At 50.9% G+C, this 15,007-nt stretch overlaps 1 pseudogene; it reads right to left on the reverse strand.

The window, feature by feature from the left end:
• Positions 1 to 2,268: 2,268 nt before the first annotated feature.
• The window catches only part of LOC109885379 (vacuolar protein sorting-associated protein 8 homolog), a 106,863-nt pseudogene continuing 94,124 nt past the window's right edge, over positions 2,269 to 15,007 (reverse strand).

Raw genomic sequence — 15,007 nt, forward strand, 5'->3', positions numbered from 1 at the left:
ATAAGGCCTGGGGGGTCAGCTACCTGATGATATATAGCAGCACGGTACTGACCATAAGGCCTGGGGGGGTCAGCTACCTGATGATATATAGCAGCACGGTACTGACCATAAGGCCTGGGGGGTCAGCTACCTGATGATATATAGCAGCACGGTACTGACCATAAGGCCTGGGGGGGTCAGCTACCTGATGATATATAGCAGCACGGTACTGACCATAAGGCCTGGGGGGGTCAGCTACCTGATGATATATAGCAGCACGGTACTGACCATAAGGCCTGGGGGGGTCAGCTACCTGATGATATATAGCAGCACGGTACTGACCATAAGGCCTGGGGGGTCAGCTACCTGATGATATATAGCAGCACGGTACTGACCATAAGGCCTGGGGGGTCAGCTACCTGATGATATATAGCAGCACGGTACTGACCATAAGGCCTGGGGGGTCAGCTACCTGATGATATATAGCAGCACGGTACTGACCATAAGGCCTGGGGGGTCAGCTACCTGATGATATATAGCAGCACGGTACTGACCATAAGGCCTGGGGGGTCAGCTACCTGATGATATATAGCAGCACCGTACTGACCATAAGGCCTGGGGGGGTCAGCTACCTGATGATATATAGCAGCACCGTACTGACCATAAGGCCTGGGGGGGTCAGCTACCTGATGATATATAGCAGCACGGTACTGACCATAAGGCCTGGGGGGGTCAGCTACCTGATGATATATAGCAGCACGGTACTACTACATAAGGCCTGGGGGGTCAGCTACCTGATGATGTACAGTGGGGCAAAAAAGTATTTAGTCAGCCACCAATTGTGCAAGATTTCTGGCTCTCACAGACCTGTAACTTCCAATTCATACTGGTACAGTAACCTGACCAATTCACTATAGTGTTAACTGGTACAGTAACCTGACCAATTCACTATAGTGTTAACTGGTACAGTAACCTGACCAATTCACTATAGTGTTAACTGGTACAGTAACGTTAGTAACCTGACCAATTCACTATAGTATTAACTGGTACAGTAACGTCAGTAACCTGACCAATTCACTATAGTGTTAACTGGTACAGTAACCTGACCAATTCACTATAGTGTTAACTGGTACAGTAACCTGACCAATTCACTATAGTGTTAACTGGTACAGTAACCTGACCAATTCACTATAGTGTTAACTGGTACAGTAACGTTAGTAACCTGACCAATTCACTATAGTATTAACTGGTACAGTAACGTCAGTAACCTGACCAATTCACTATAGTGTTAACTGGTACAGTAACCTGACCAATTCACTATAGTGTTAACTGGTACAGTAACGTTAGTAACCTGACCAATTCACTATAGTATTAACTGGTACAGTAACGTCAGTAACCTGACCAATTCACTATAGTGTTAACTGGTACAGTAACCTGACCAATTCACTATAGTATTAACTGGTACAGTAACGTCAGTAACCTGACCAATTCACTATAGTATTAACTGGTACAGTAACCTGACCAATTCACTATAGTATTAACTGGTACAGTAACGTTAGTAACCTGACCAATTCACTATAGTGTTAACTGGTACAGTAACGTTAGTAACCTGACCAATTCACTATAGTATTAACTGGTACAGTAACGTCAGTAACCTGACCAATTCACTATAGTATTAACTGGTACAGTAACCTGACCAATTCACTATAGTGTTAACTGGTACAGTAACCTGACCAATTCACTATAGTGTTAACTGGTACAGTAACCTGACCAATTCACTATAGTGTTAACTGGTACAGTAACCTGACCAATTCACTATAGTATTAACTGGTACAGTAACCTGTAGGGAGGGAAGGAAGGAAGGAAGGAAGGAAAGGGAATGAGGGGGTGAGGGTTGTACTATTTTTCTGTTCTCATGTCTGTAAAATCTGTAAATAAAGTACAAAAATCAGCAACGCAACAATAAAGAGTTTTCACAGCTGATAAAGGTTATCCATCAGCCTCGTTGAAGAGTTTTCACAGCCGATAAAGGTTATCCATCAGCCTCGTTGAAGAGTTTTCACAGCTGATAAAGGTTATCCATCAGCCTCGTTGAAGAGTTCACAGCCGATAAAGGTTATCCATCAGCCTCGTTGAAGAGTTTTCACAGCCGATAAAGGTTATCCATCAGCCTCGTTGAAGAGTTTTCACAGCTGATAAAGGTTATCCATCAGCCTCGTTGAAGAGTTTTCACAGCTGATAAAGGTTATCCATCAGCCTCGTTGAAGTGCCACAAGCAACACACAAATGAAACGTTACAAATTGGTTTATTTATGGACATTTTGCAGACAGAAACATAACATTTGATCGATACCATTTCAAATATCCGCCCAGACAGTGGACAACGTAGTTTTGATCAACAAGAGTATAATCCGTGGTAGTGTTTAATCAACAACAGAAACAACAGGGGTGTCTTCAGTCAGAAATATAACAAATAGACGGAACAGCCTATTCTACCTGACCAGGACATCGTGTCTGTTCTACACAAAATATTTCTATCTGAAAGTTCCACAACGTCATCATACTGAACATGGCTGTAGGCAAGCTACTCTTCGACCGATGGCGGTGGGGAGAGTTTGAGCTGGAAGTTCTCGCTGTGGAATATACTTCCTGTTCCTGGTTGGGAGGGGTTTAGGAGGCCCGCCTTCTCGTTGCCATGGCAGTGGGAGATTTCCGACAGGATGGCCAACTGGAGGACAAGACCAGACATGATAACGATCAGAGAGATGATGCATGGGGTTAGTGTCAGGGTAAAAAACTGGTGAGGGATAGGAAAATAAAGAGACAGAGAGACAGAGAGACAGAGACACACAGAGAGACAGAGAGAGACAGAGACAGAGACACAGAGACACAGAGAGAGAGACACAGAGAGACAGAGAGAGAGAGACACACAGACACAGAGAGACAGACACACAGAGAGAGAGACAGAGAGAGAGAGACAGAGAGAGAGAGACACCGAGAGAGAGAGACAAAGAGACAGAGAGAGAGAGACAGAGAGAGAGACACAGAGAGACAGAGAGAGAGACACAGAGAGACAGAGAGAGAGAGACACACAGACACAGAGAGACAGACACACAGAGAGAGAGACAGAGAGAGAGAGACAGAGAGAGAGAGACACCGAGAGAGAGAGACAAAGAGACAGAGAGAGAGAGACAGAGAGAGAGTTTTGCACTTTATATATTCACTTTGTATGTTGTCTACCTCACTTGCTTTGGCAATGTTAACACATGTTTCCCATGCCAATAAAGCCCTTGAATTGAATTGAATTGAGAGAGACACAGAGAGACAGAGAGAGAGAGATAGGCCTTTAATTTCTGTTCTTCTGCGATCATGACACCTTCCTCTCATACTCTCCCCTTTCCAACACCACAGTGATTCTCCATCTCTCTCTTCTCCATCACTTCTCTCCATCTCTCACTTCTCCATCACTTCTCTCTCTCTCTCTCTCTCTCTCTCTTCTCCATCAATTCTCTCTCTCCATCTCTCTCTTCTCCATCTCTCTCTCTTCTCCATCTCTCTCTTCTCCATCTCTCTCTTCTCCATCTCTCTCTCTTCTCCATCACTTCTCCATCTCTTACTTCTCTCTCTCCATCCCTCTCTCCATCTCTCTCTTCTCCATCTCTCTCTCTTCTCCATCACTTCTCCATCTCTTACTTCTCTCTACTCCATCCCTCTCTCCATCTCTCTCTTCTCCATCTCTCTCTCTACTCCATCACTTCTCCATCTCTTACTTCTCTCTCTCCATCTCTCTCTTCTCCATCTCTCTCTCTACTCCATCACTTCTCCATCTCTTACTTCTCTCTCTCCATCCCTCTCTCCATCTCTCTCTTCTCCATCTCTCTCTCTACTCCATCACTTCTCCATCTCTTACTTCTCTCTCCATCCCTCTCTCCATCTCTCTTTTCTCCATCTCTCTCTCTACTCCATCACTTCTCCATCTCTTACTTCTCTCTACTCCATCCCTCTCTCCATCTCTTCTACATCTCAATCTACAGGAAGGCAGAGGAGGCCGACTGACATCTACAGGAGGGCGAGAAGGCAGACTGACTGACATCTATAGGAAGGAGAGGAGACAGGATGACCGACATCTATAGGAAGGAGAGGAGACAGGATGACCGACATCTATAGGAGGGAGAGGAGGCTGACCGACATCTACAGTAGGGAGAGGAGACTGACATCTACAGGAGGGAGAGGCGACTGACATCTACAGGAGGGAGAGGCGACTGACATCTACAGGAGGGAGAGGAGACTGACATCTACAGGAGGGAGAGGAGGCAGGCTGACTGACATCTATAGGAGGGAGAGGAGACAGGCTGACTGACAGCTATAGGAAGGAGAGGAGACTGGATGACCGACATCTATAGGAGGGAGAGGAGGCTATAGGAGGGAGAGGAGACAGGCTGACCGACATCTATAGGAGGGAGAGGAGGCTGACCGACATCTATAGGAGGGAGAGGAGGCTGACCGACATCTATAGGAGGGAGAGGAGGCTGACCGACATCTATAGGAGGGAGAGGAGGCTGACCGACATCTATAGGAGGGAGAGGAGGCTGACCGACATCTATAGGAGGGAGAGGAGGCTGACCGACATCTATAGGAGGGAGAGGAGGCTGACCGACATCTATAGGAGGGAGAGGAGGCTGACCGACATCTATAGGAGGGAGAGGAGGCTGACCGACATCTATAGGAGGGAGAGGAGGCTGACCGACATCTATAGGAGGGAGAGGAGGCTGACCGACATCTATAGGAGGGAGAGGAGGCTGACCGACATCTATAGGAGGGAGAGGAGGCTGACCGACATCTATAGGAGGGAGAGGAGGCTGACCGACATCTATAGGAGGGAGAGGAGGCTGACCGACATCTATAGGAGGGAGAGGAGGCTGACCGACATCTATAGAAGAGAGAGGAGGCTGACTGCAACAGAATGAGAAGAGAGAGGAGGCTGACTGCTACAGAATGAGAAGAGAGAGGAGGCTGACTGCAACAGAATGAGAAGAGAGAGGAGGCTGACTGCTACAGAATGAGAAGAGAGAGGAGGCTGACTGCTACAAGAATGAGAAGAGAGATGAGGCTGACTGCTACAGAATGAGAAGAGGAGGAGGCTGACTGCTACAGAATGAGAAGAGAGAGGAGGATGACTGCTAGCAGAATGAGAAGAGAGAGGAGGCTGACTGCTACAGAATGAGAAGAGAGAGGAGGCTGACTGCTACAGAATGAGAAGAGAGAGGAGGCTGACTGCTACAGAATGAGAAGAGAGAGGAGGCTGACTGCTACAGAATGAGAAGAGAGAGGAGGCTGACTGCTACAGAATGAGAAGAGAGAGGAGGCTGACTGCTACAGAATGAGAAGAGAGAGGAGGCTGACTGCTACAGAATGAGAAGAGAGAGGAGGCTGACTGCTACAGAATGAGAAGAGAGAGGAGGCTGACTGCTACAGAATGAGAAGAGAGAGGAGGCTGACTGCTACAGAATGAGAAGAGAGAGAGGAGGCTGACTGCTACAGAATGAGAAGAGAGAGGAGGCTGACTGCTACAGAATGAGAAGAGAGAGGAGGCTGACTGCTACAGAATGAGAAGAGAGAGGAGGCTGACTGCTACAGAATGAGAAGAGGAGGAGGCTGACTGCTACAGAATGAGAAGAGAGAGGAGGCTGACTGCTACAGAATGAGAAGAGAGAGGAGGCTGACTGCTACAGAATGAGAAGAGAGAGGAGGCTGACTGCTACAGAATGAGAAGAGAGAGGAGGCTGACTGCTACAGAATGAGAAGAGAGAGGAGGCTGACTGCTACAAGAAATGAGAAGAGAGAGGGAAGGCTGACTGGCTACAAGAATGAGAAGAGAGAGGAGGCTGACTGCTACAGAATGAGGAAGAGAGAAGGAGGCCTGACTGCTACAGAATGAGAAGGAGAGAGGAGGCTGACTGCTACCAGAATGAGAAGAGAGAGGAAGGCTGACTGCTACAGAATTGAGAAGAGAGAGGAGGCTGACTGGCTAACAGAAATGAGGAAGAGGAGAGGAGGCTGACCTGCTACAGGAATGGCTGAAAGAGAGAGGAGGAATGAACTGGCTACAGAATGAGAAGAAGAGAGGGAGGCTGACTGCTAAGAAGAAGAAGAGAGATGGAGCTGACTGCAACAGAATCAGAAGAGAGAGGAGGCTGACTGCAAACAGAATGAGAAGAGAGAGGAGGCTACTGCATAGCAGAATGAGAAGAGAGAGGAAGGGCTGACTGCTACAGAATGAGAAGAGAGAGGAGGCTGACTGCTAACAGAATGAGAAGAAGAGGACGGCCTTGATGCTAACAGAATGAAGAAAGAGAGAGGAGGCTGACTGCTACGAATGAGAAGAGAGAGGGGCCTGACGACAGAATGAAGAAGAGAGAGCGCTGACTGGTCTCAGAATGAGAAGAGAGAGGAGGCTGACTGCACAGAATGAGAAGAGAGAGGAGGCTGACTGCAACAGAATGAGAAGAGAGAGGAGGCTGACTGCTACAGAATGAGAAGAGAGAGGAGGCTGACTGCTACAGAATGAGAAGAGAGAGGAGGCTGACTGCTACAGAATGAGAAGAGAGAGAGGCTGACTGCTACAGAATGAGAAAGAGAGGAGGCTGACTGCTACAGAATGAGAAGAGAGAGGAGGCTGACTGCTACAGAATGAGAAGAGAGAGGAGGCTGACTGCTACAGAATGAGAAGAGAGAGGAGGCTGACTGCTACAGAATGAGAAGAGAGAGGAGGCTGACTGCTACAGAATGAAAGAGAGAGGAGGCTGACTGCTACAGAATGAGAAGAGAGGGAGGCTGACTGCTACAGAATGAGAAGAGAGAGGAGGATGACTGCTACAGAATGAGAAGAGAGAGGAGGCTGACTGCTACAGAATGAGAAGAGAGAGGAGGCTGACTGCAACAGAATGAGAAGAGAGAGGAGGCTGACTGCAACAGAATGAGAAGAGAGAGGAGGCTGACTGCAACAGAATGAGAAGAGAGAGGAGGCTGACTGCTACAGAATGAGAAGAGAGAGGAGGCTGACTGCTACAGAATGAGAAGAGAGAGGAGGCTGACTGCTACAGAATGAGAAGAGAGAGGAGGCTGACTGCTACAGAATGAGAAGAGAGAGGAGGCTGACTGCTACAGAATGAGAAGAGAGAGGAGGCTGACTGCTACAGAATGAGAAGAGAGAGGAGGCTGACTGCTACAGAATGAGAAGAGAGAGGAGGCTGACTGCTACAGAATGAGAAGAGAGAGGAGGCTGACTGCTACAGAATGAGAAGAGAGAGGAGGCTGACTGCTACAGAATGAGAAGAGAGAGGAGGCTGACTGCTACAGAATGAGAAGAGATTGCATATGAATGGTACAGGGTATAGAACATTGTACAGTAGAATACAGGAACCATATGCAGGATGTATATCCTATTAATAGGAGGGAGAGGAAGGGGAGTGGGGAAGAGGAAGGGGAGTGGGGAGAGAGGAAGGAGTGGAGCTACCTCTCTTTGAATAGGCTAATCAGACAGTGGAAAGGGAACATTGGAGTTCTGCAATCAGCAGAAGCAGCCTACTTGAAAGCCAGGCATGGAAAATGACAGAGGGAGATGACGCCATGTTTTAATTAAATCTGCTGGACACTTATGGAGGTATGATGTACAATGAAGGGAGTGAGAGAGAATTAGAGAGGAGAGGGACCACCAGAGAGAGAGGAAAGGAAGGAATGAGGGAGAGAGAGAGAGACAGAGAGGGAGAGAGAGAGAGAGAGAGAGAGAAAGCTAATTAGAGAGAAGGCAGAGGGGAGAGAGAATTAGAGAGATAAAGTAGAGGGGAGAGAGAATTAGAGAGATAAGGTAGAGGGGAGAGACAGAGAATTAGAGAGGGACCACCAGAGAGAGAGGAAAGGAAGGAATGAGGGAGAGAGAGAGAGAGAATTAGAGAGAAGGTGGAGGGGAGAGAGATAATTAGAGAGAAGGTGGAGGGGAGAGAGATAATTAGAGAGAAGTTGGGGGGGAGAGAGAGAGATAATTAGAGAGAAGGTGGAGGGGAGAGAGAGAATTAGAGAGAAGTTGGGGGGGAGAGAGAGAGAGAATTAGAGAGAAGGTGGAGGGGAGAGAGAGAATTAGAGAGAAGTTGGAGGGGGAGAGAGAGAGAGAATTAGAGAGAAGGCGGAGGGGGAGAGAGTTAATTAGAGAGAAGGTGGAGGGGGAGAGAGATAATTAGAGAGAAGGTGGAGGGGAGAGAGATAATTAGAGAGAAGGTGGAGGGGAGAGAGATAATTAGAGAGAAGGTGGAGGGGAGAGAGAGAATTAGAGAAGGTGGAGGGGAGAGAGAGAATTAGAGAGAAGGTGGAGGGGAGAGAGAGAATTAGAGAGAAGGTGGAGGGGAGAGAGAGAGAATTAGAGAGATAAGGTGGAGGGGGAGAGAGAGAATTAGAGAGATAGGTGGAGGGGGAGAGAGAGAATTAGAGAGATAAGGTGGAGGGGGGAGAGAGAGAATTAGAGAGATAAGGTGGAGGAGGGGAGAGCGAGAGAATTAGAGAGAAGGTGGAGGAGGGGAGAGCGAGAGAATTAGAGAGAAGGTGGAGGAGGGGAGAGCGAGAGAATTAGAGAGAAGGTGGAGGAGGGGAGAGCGAGAGAATTAGAGAGAAGGCAGAGGGGGAGAGAGAGAATTAGAGAGAGAAGGTGGAGGGGAGAGAAATAATTGAAGGGAGAGGACAGAGTAAGACTTTAGGTGTGAAGCTGCTAATGATCACAACGGAAGGAACCACAACACCCACTGACTGGTGATAGAAGAGAGGGGAGGCTGTTTGATAGAGGGTTTAACCCAGACAGGATGTTTGATACAGGGTTTTAACCCAGACAGGATGTTTGATACAGGGTTTAACCCAGACAGGATGTTTGATACAGGGTTTTAACCCAGACAGGATGTTTGTTACAGGGTTTTAACCCTCCACCAGACAGGATGTTTGATACAGGGTTTTAACCCAGACAGGATGTTTGATACAGGGTTTAACCCAGACAGGATGTTTGATACAGGGTTTTAACCCAGACAGGATGTTTGTTACAGGGTTTTAACCCAGACAGGATGTTTGATACAGGGTTTTAACCCAGACAGGGTGTTTGTTACAGGGTTTTAACCCAGACAGGGTGTTTGTTACAGGGTTTTAACCCTCCACCAGACAGGATGTTTGATACAGGGTTTTAACCCAGACAGGATGTTTGTTACAAGGTTTTAACTCAGACAGGATGTTTGATACAGGGTTTTAACCCAGACAGGATGTTTGATACAGGGTTTTAACCCAGACAGGATGTTTGATACACACCTCTCTCTCTCTCCCTCTGTCCATCTCCCTCTCTCTCCCTCTGTCCATCTCCCTCTCTCTCCCTCTGTCCATCTCCCTCTCTCTCCCTCTGTCCATCTCCCTCTCTCTCCCTCTGTCCACCTCTCTCGCTCTCCCTCTGTCCACCTCTCTCGCTCTCCCTCTGTCCACCTCTCTCGCTCTCCCTCTGTCCACCTCTCTCTCTCTCCCTCTGTCCACCTCTCTCTCTCTCCCCTCTGTCCACCTCTCTCTCTCCCTCTGTCCACCTCTCTCTCTCTCCCTCTGTCCACCTCTCTCTCTCTCCCTCTGTCCACCTCCCTCTCTCTCCCTCTGTCCACCTCCCTCTCTCTCCCTCTGTCCACCTCCCTCTCTCTCCCTCTGTCCACCTCCCTCTCTCTCCCTCTGTCCACCTCCCTCTCTCTCCCTCTGTCCACCTCTCTCTCTCTCCACCTCTCTCTCCCTCTGTCCACCTCTCTCTCTCTCCCTCTCTCTCTCCTCTCTATATATATCATCTCTCTGTCCACCTCTCTGTCCACCTCTCTCTCCCTCTGTCCACCTCTCTCTCCCTCTGTCCACCTCTCTCTCCCTCTGTCCACCTCCCTCTCTCTCCTCTGTCACCTCTCTCTCTCTCTCTCCCTCTGTCCACTCTCTCTCTCTCCCTCTGTCCACCTCTCTCTCTCTCCCTCTGTCCACCACCTCTCTCTCCCTCTGTCCACCTCTCTCTCCCTCTGTCCACCTCTCTCTCTCTCCCTCTCTCTCTCTCTCCTCTCTATATATATCATCTCTCTGTCCATCTCCCTCTCTCTCATCTCACGCTCTCTCTCTATCCATCTCACACTCTCTCTCTATCCATCTCACGCTCTCTCTCTATCCATCTCACGCCCTCTCTCTATCCATCTCACGCTCTCTCTCTATCCATCTCACGCTCTCTCTCTATCCATCTCACGCTCTCTCTCTATCTCTATCCATCTCACGCTCTCTCTCTATCCTCTCACACGCTCTCTCTCTATCCATCTCACGCTCTCTCTCTCTATCCATCTCACGCTCTCTCTCTATCCATCTCACGCTCTCTCTCTCTATCCATCTCACGCTCTCTCTCTATCCATCTCACGCTCTCTCTCTATATCCATCTCACGCTCTCTCTCTATCCATCTCACGCTCTCTCTCTATCCATCTCACGCTCTCTCTCTCTAGCCATCTCACTCTCTCTCTCTCTGTCCATCTCACCGCTCTCTCTCTGTCCATCTCACGCTCTCTCTCTAGCCATCTCATCTCACTCTCTCTTCCTCTCCCTCCCCTGTCCACCTCTCTCTCCCTCTGTCCCCCTCTCTCTCCTCCCTCTGTCCACCTCTCTCTCCCTCTGTCCACCTCTCTCTCCCTCTGTCCACCTCTCTCTCCCTCTGTCCACCGCTCCCTCTCCCTCCCTCTGTCCACCTCTCTCTCCCTCTGTCCACCTCTCTCTCCCTCTGTCCACCTCTCTCTCCCTCTGTCCACCTCTCTCTCCTCCCTCTGTCCACCTCTCTCTTCTCCTCTGTCCACCTCTCTCTCCCTCTGTCCACCTCTCTCTCCCTCTACCCACCTCTCTCTCTCTCTATCCATCTCACGCTCTCTCTATCCATCTCACGCTCTCTCTCTATCCATCTCACGCTCTCTCTCTATCCATCTCACGCTCTCTCTCTATCCATCTCACGCTCTCTCTCTATCCATCTCACGCTCTCTGTCTCTATCCATCTCCTCACGCTCTCCTCTCTATCCATCTCACCCGCTCCTCTCTAGCCATCTCACGCTCTCTCTCTCTAGCCATCTCACGCTCTCTCTCCCTCTGTCCACCTCTCTCTCTCTCTCCTCTCCCTCCTCTGTCCACTCTCTCTCTCTCCCTCTGTCCACCTCTCTCTCTCTCCCTCTGTCCACCTCTCTCTCTCTCCCTCTGTCCACCTCTCTCTCTCTCCCTCTCCTCTGTCCACCTCTCTCTCTCCCTCTGTCCACCTCTCTCTCTCCCTCTGTCCACCTCCCTCTGTCCACCTCTCTCTCCCTCTGTCCACCTCTCTCTCCCTCTGTCCACCTCTCTCTCCCTCTGTCCACCTCCCTCTCTCTCCCTCTGTCCACCTCCCTCTCTCTCCCTCTGTCCACCTCCCTCTCTCTCCCCTCTGTCCACCTCCCTCTCTCTCCCTCTGTCCACCCCTCTCTCTCTCTCTCCCTCTGTCCACCTCTCTTCTCTCCCTCTGTCCACCTCTCTCTCCCTCTGTCCACCTCTCTCTCTCTCCTCTCTCTCTCCTCTCTATATATATCATCTCTCTGTCCATCTCCCTCTCTCTCTCTGTCCATCTCCCTCTCTCTCTCTGTCCATCTCCCTCTCTCTCTCCCTCTGTCCACTCTCTCTCTCCCTCTGTCCATCTCTCTCTCTCCCTCTGTCCATCTCTCTCTCTCCCTCTGTCCATCTCTCTCTCTCCCTCTGTCCATCTCTCTCTCTCCCTCTGTCCATCTCTCTCTCTCCCTCTGTCCATCTCTCTCTCTCTCTCTCTCTCCCTCTGTCCATCTCTCTCTCTCCCCTCTGTCCATCTCTCTCTCTCCTCTGTCCATCTCTCTCTCTCCTCTGTCCATCTCTCTCTCTCCCGCTCTGTCCATCTCTCTCTCCCCTGTCCACCTCTCTCTCTCTCCCTCTGTCCCTCTCTCTCTCTCCCTCTGTCCACCTCTCTCTCTCCCCTCTGTCCACCTCTCTCNTCTCTCTCTCTCCCTCTGTCCATCTCCCTCTCTCTCCCTCTGTCCATCTCCCTCTCTCTCCCTCTGTCCATCTCCCTCTCTCTCCCTCTGTCCATCCCCTCGCTCCTCCCTCTGTCCACCTCTCTCGCTTCCCTCTGTCCACCCTCTCTCGCCTCGCTCTGTCCACCTCTCTCGCTCTCCCTCTGTCCACCTCTCTCTTTCCCTCTGTCCACCTCTCCTCTCTCCCTCTGTCCAATCTCTCTCTCTCTCCCTCTGTCCACCCTCTCTCTCTCTCCCTCTGTCCACTCTCTCTCTCTCCCCTGTCCACCTCCCTCTCTCTCCCCTGTCCTCCTCTCTCTCCCCTCTGTCCACCTCCCTCTCTCTCCCTCTGTCCACTCCCTCTCTCTCCCCTGTCCACCTCCCTCTCTCTCCCTCTGTCCACCTCTCTCTCTCTCCACCTCTCTCTCTCCCTCCTGTCCACCCATCTCTCTCTCCCTCTCTCTCTCCTCTCTCTATAATATCATCTCTCTGTCCACCTCTCTGTCCACCTCTCTCTCCCTCTGTCCACCTCTCTCTCGCCTCTGTCCACCTCTCTCTCCCTCTGTCCACCTCCTCTCTCTCCCTCTGTCACTCTCTCTCTCTCTCCCTCTGTCCACCTCTCTCTCTCTCCCCTCTGTCCACCTCCTCTCTCTCTCCCTCTGTCCACCTCTCTCCTCCCTCTGTCCCACCTCTCTCTCCCTCTGTCCACCTCTCTCTCCTCCCTCTCTCTCTCCCCCTTCTTCCTTCTATATATATATCATCTCTCTGTCCATCTCCCTCTCTCTCATCTCACGCTCTCTCTCTATCCATCTCACACTCTCTCTCTATCCATCTCACGCTCTCTCTCTATCCATCTCACGCCCTCTCTCTATCCATCTCACGCTCTCTCTCTATCCATCTCACGCTCTCTCTCTATCCATCTCACGCTCTCTCTCTATCCATCTCAACGCTCTCTCTCTATCCATCTCACGCTCTCTCTCTATCCATCTCACGCTCTCTCTCTATCCATCTCACGCTCTCTCTCTATCCATCTCACGCTCTCTCTCTATCCATCTCACGCTCTCCTCTCTCTATCCATCTCACGCTCTCTCTCTATCCATCTCACGCTCTCTCTCTATCCATCTCACGCTCTCTCTCTATCCATCTCACGCTCTCTCTCTAGCCATCTCACGCTCTCTCTCTGTCCATCTCACGCTCTCTCTCTGTCCATCTCACGCTCTCTCTCTAGCCATCTCACCCTCTCTCTCCCTCTGTCCACCTCTCTCTCCCTCTGTCCACCTCTCTCTCCCTCTGTCCACCTCTCTCTCCCTCTGTCCACCTCTCTCTCCCTCTGTCCACCTCTCTCTCCCTCTGTCCACCTCTCTCTCCCTCTGTCCACCTCTCTCTCCCTCTGTCCACCTCTTCTCTCCTCTGTCCACCTCTCTCCCTCTGTCCACCTCTCTCTCCCTCTGTCCACCTCTCTCTCCCTCTGTCCACCTCTCTCTCCCTCTGTCCACCTCTCTCTCCCTCTACCCACCTCTCTCTCTCTCTATCCATCTCACGCTCTCTCTATCCATCTCACGCTCTCTCTCTATCCATCTCACGCTCTCTCTCTATCCATCTCACGCTCTCTCTCTATCCATCTCACGCTCTCTCTCTATCCATCTCACGCTCTCTCTCTATCCATCTCACGCTCTCTCTCTATCCATCTCACGCTCTCTCTCTAGCCATCTCACGCTCTCTCTCTAGCCATCTCACGCTCTCTCCCTCTGTCCACCTCTCTCTCTCTCCCTCTGTCCACCTCTCTCTCTCTCCCTCTGTCCACCTCTCTCTCTCTCCCTCTGTCCACCTCTCTCTCTCTCCCTCTGTCCACCTCTCTCTCTCTCCCTCTGTCCACCTCTCTCTCTCCCTCTGTCCACCTCTCTCTCTCCCTCTGTCCACCTCCCTCTGTCCACCTCTCTCTCCCTCTGTCCACCTCTCTCTCCCTCTGTCCACCTCTCTCTCCCTCTGTCCACCTCCCTCTCTCTCCCTCTGTCCACCTCCCTCTCTCTCCCTCTGTCCACCTCCCTCTCTCTCCCTCTGTCCACCTCCCTCTCTCTCCCTCTGTCCACCTCTCTCTCTCTCCCTCTGTCCACCTCTCTCTCTCTCCCTCTGTCCACCTCTCTCTCCCTCTGTCCACCTCTCTCTCTCTCCCTCTCTCTCTCCTCTCTATATATATCATCTCTCTGTCCATCTCCCTCTCTCTCTCTGTCCATCTCCCTCTCTCTCTCTGTCCATCTCCCTCTCTCTCTCCCTCTGTCCATCTCTCTCTCTCCCTCTGTCCATCTCTCTCTCTCCCTCTGTCCATCTCTCTCTCTCCCTCTGTCCATCTCTCTCTCTCCCTCTGTCCATCTCTCTCTCTCCCTCTGTCCATCTCTCTCTCTCCCTCTGTCCATCTCTCTCTCTCCCTCTGTCCATCTCTCTCTCTCCCTCTGTCCATCTCTCTCTCTCCCTCTGTCCATCTCTCTCTCTCCCTCTGTCCATCTCTCTCTCTCCCTCTGTCCATCTCTCTCTCCCTCTGTCCACCTCTCTCTCCCTCTGTCCACCTCTCTCTCTCCCTCTGTCCACCTCTCTCTCTCCCTCTGTCCACCTCTCTCTCTCCCTCTGTCCACCTCTCTCTCTCCCTCTGTCCACCTCTCTCTCTCCCTCTGTCCACCTCTCTCTCTCCCTCTGTCCACCTCTCTCTCTCCCTCTGTCCACCTCTCTCTCTCCCTCTGTCCACCTCTCGCTCTCCCTCTGTCCACCTCTCTCGCTCTCCCTCTGTCCACCTCTCTCGCTCTCCCTCTGTCCACCTCTCTCGCTCTCCCTCTGTCCACCTCTCTCGCTCTCCCTCTGTCCACCTCTCTCGCTCTCCCTCTGTCCACCTCTCTCGCGCTCCCTCTGTCCACCTCTCTCGCTCCCTCTGTCCACCTCTCTCGCTCCCCCTCTGTCCACC

The sequence above is a fragment of the Oncorhynchus kisutch genome, unplaced genomic scaffold (genome assembly GCF_002021735.2).
Source record: "Oncorhynchus kisutch isolate 150728-3 unplaced genomic scaffold, Okis_V2 scaffold732, whole genome shotgun sequence".
Taxonomy (NCBI): domain Eukaryota; kingdom Metazoa; phylum Chordata; class Actinopteri; order Salmoniformes; family Salmonidae; genus Oncorhynchus; species Oncorhynchus kisutch.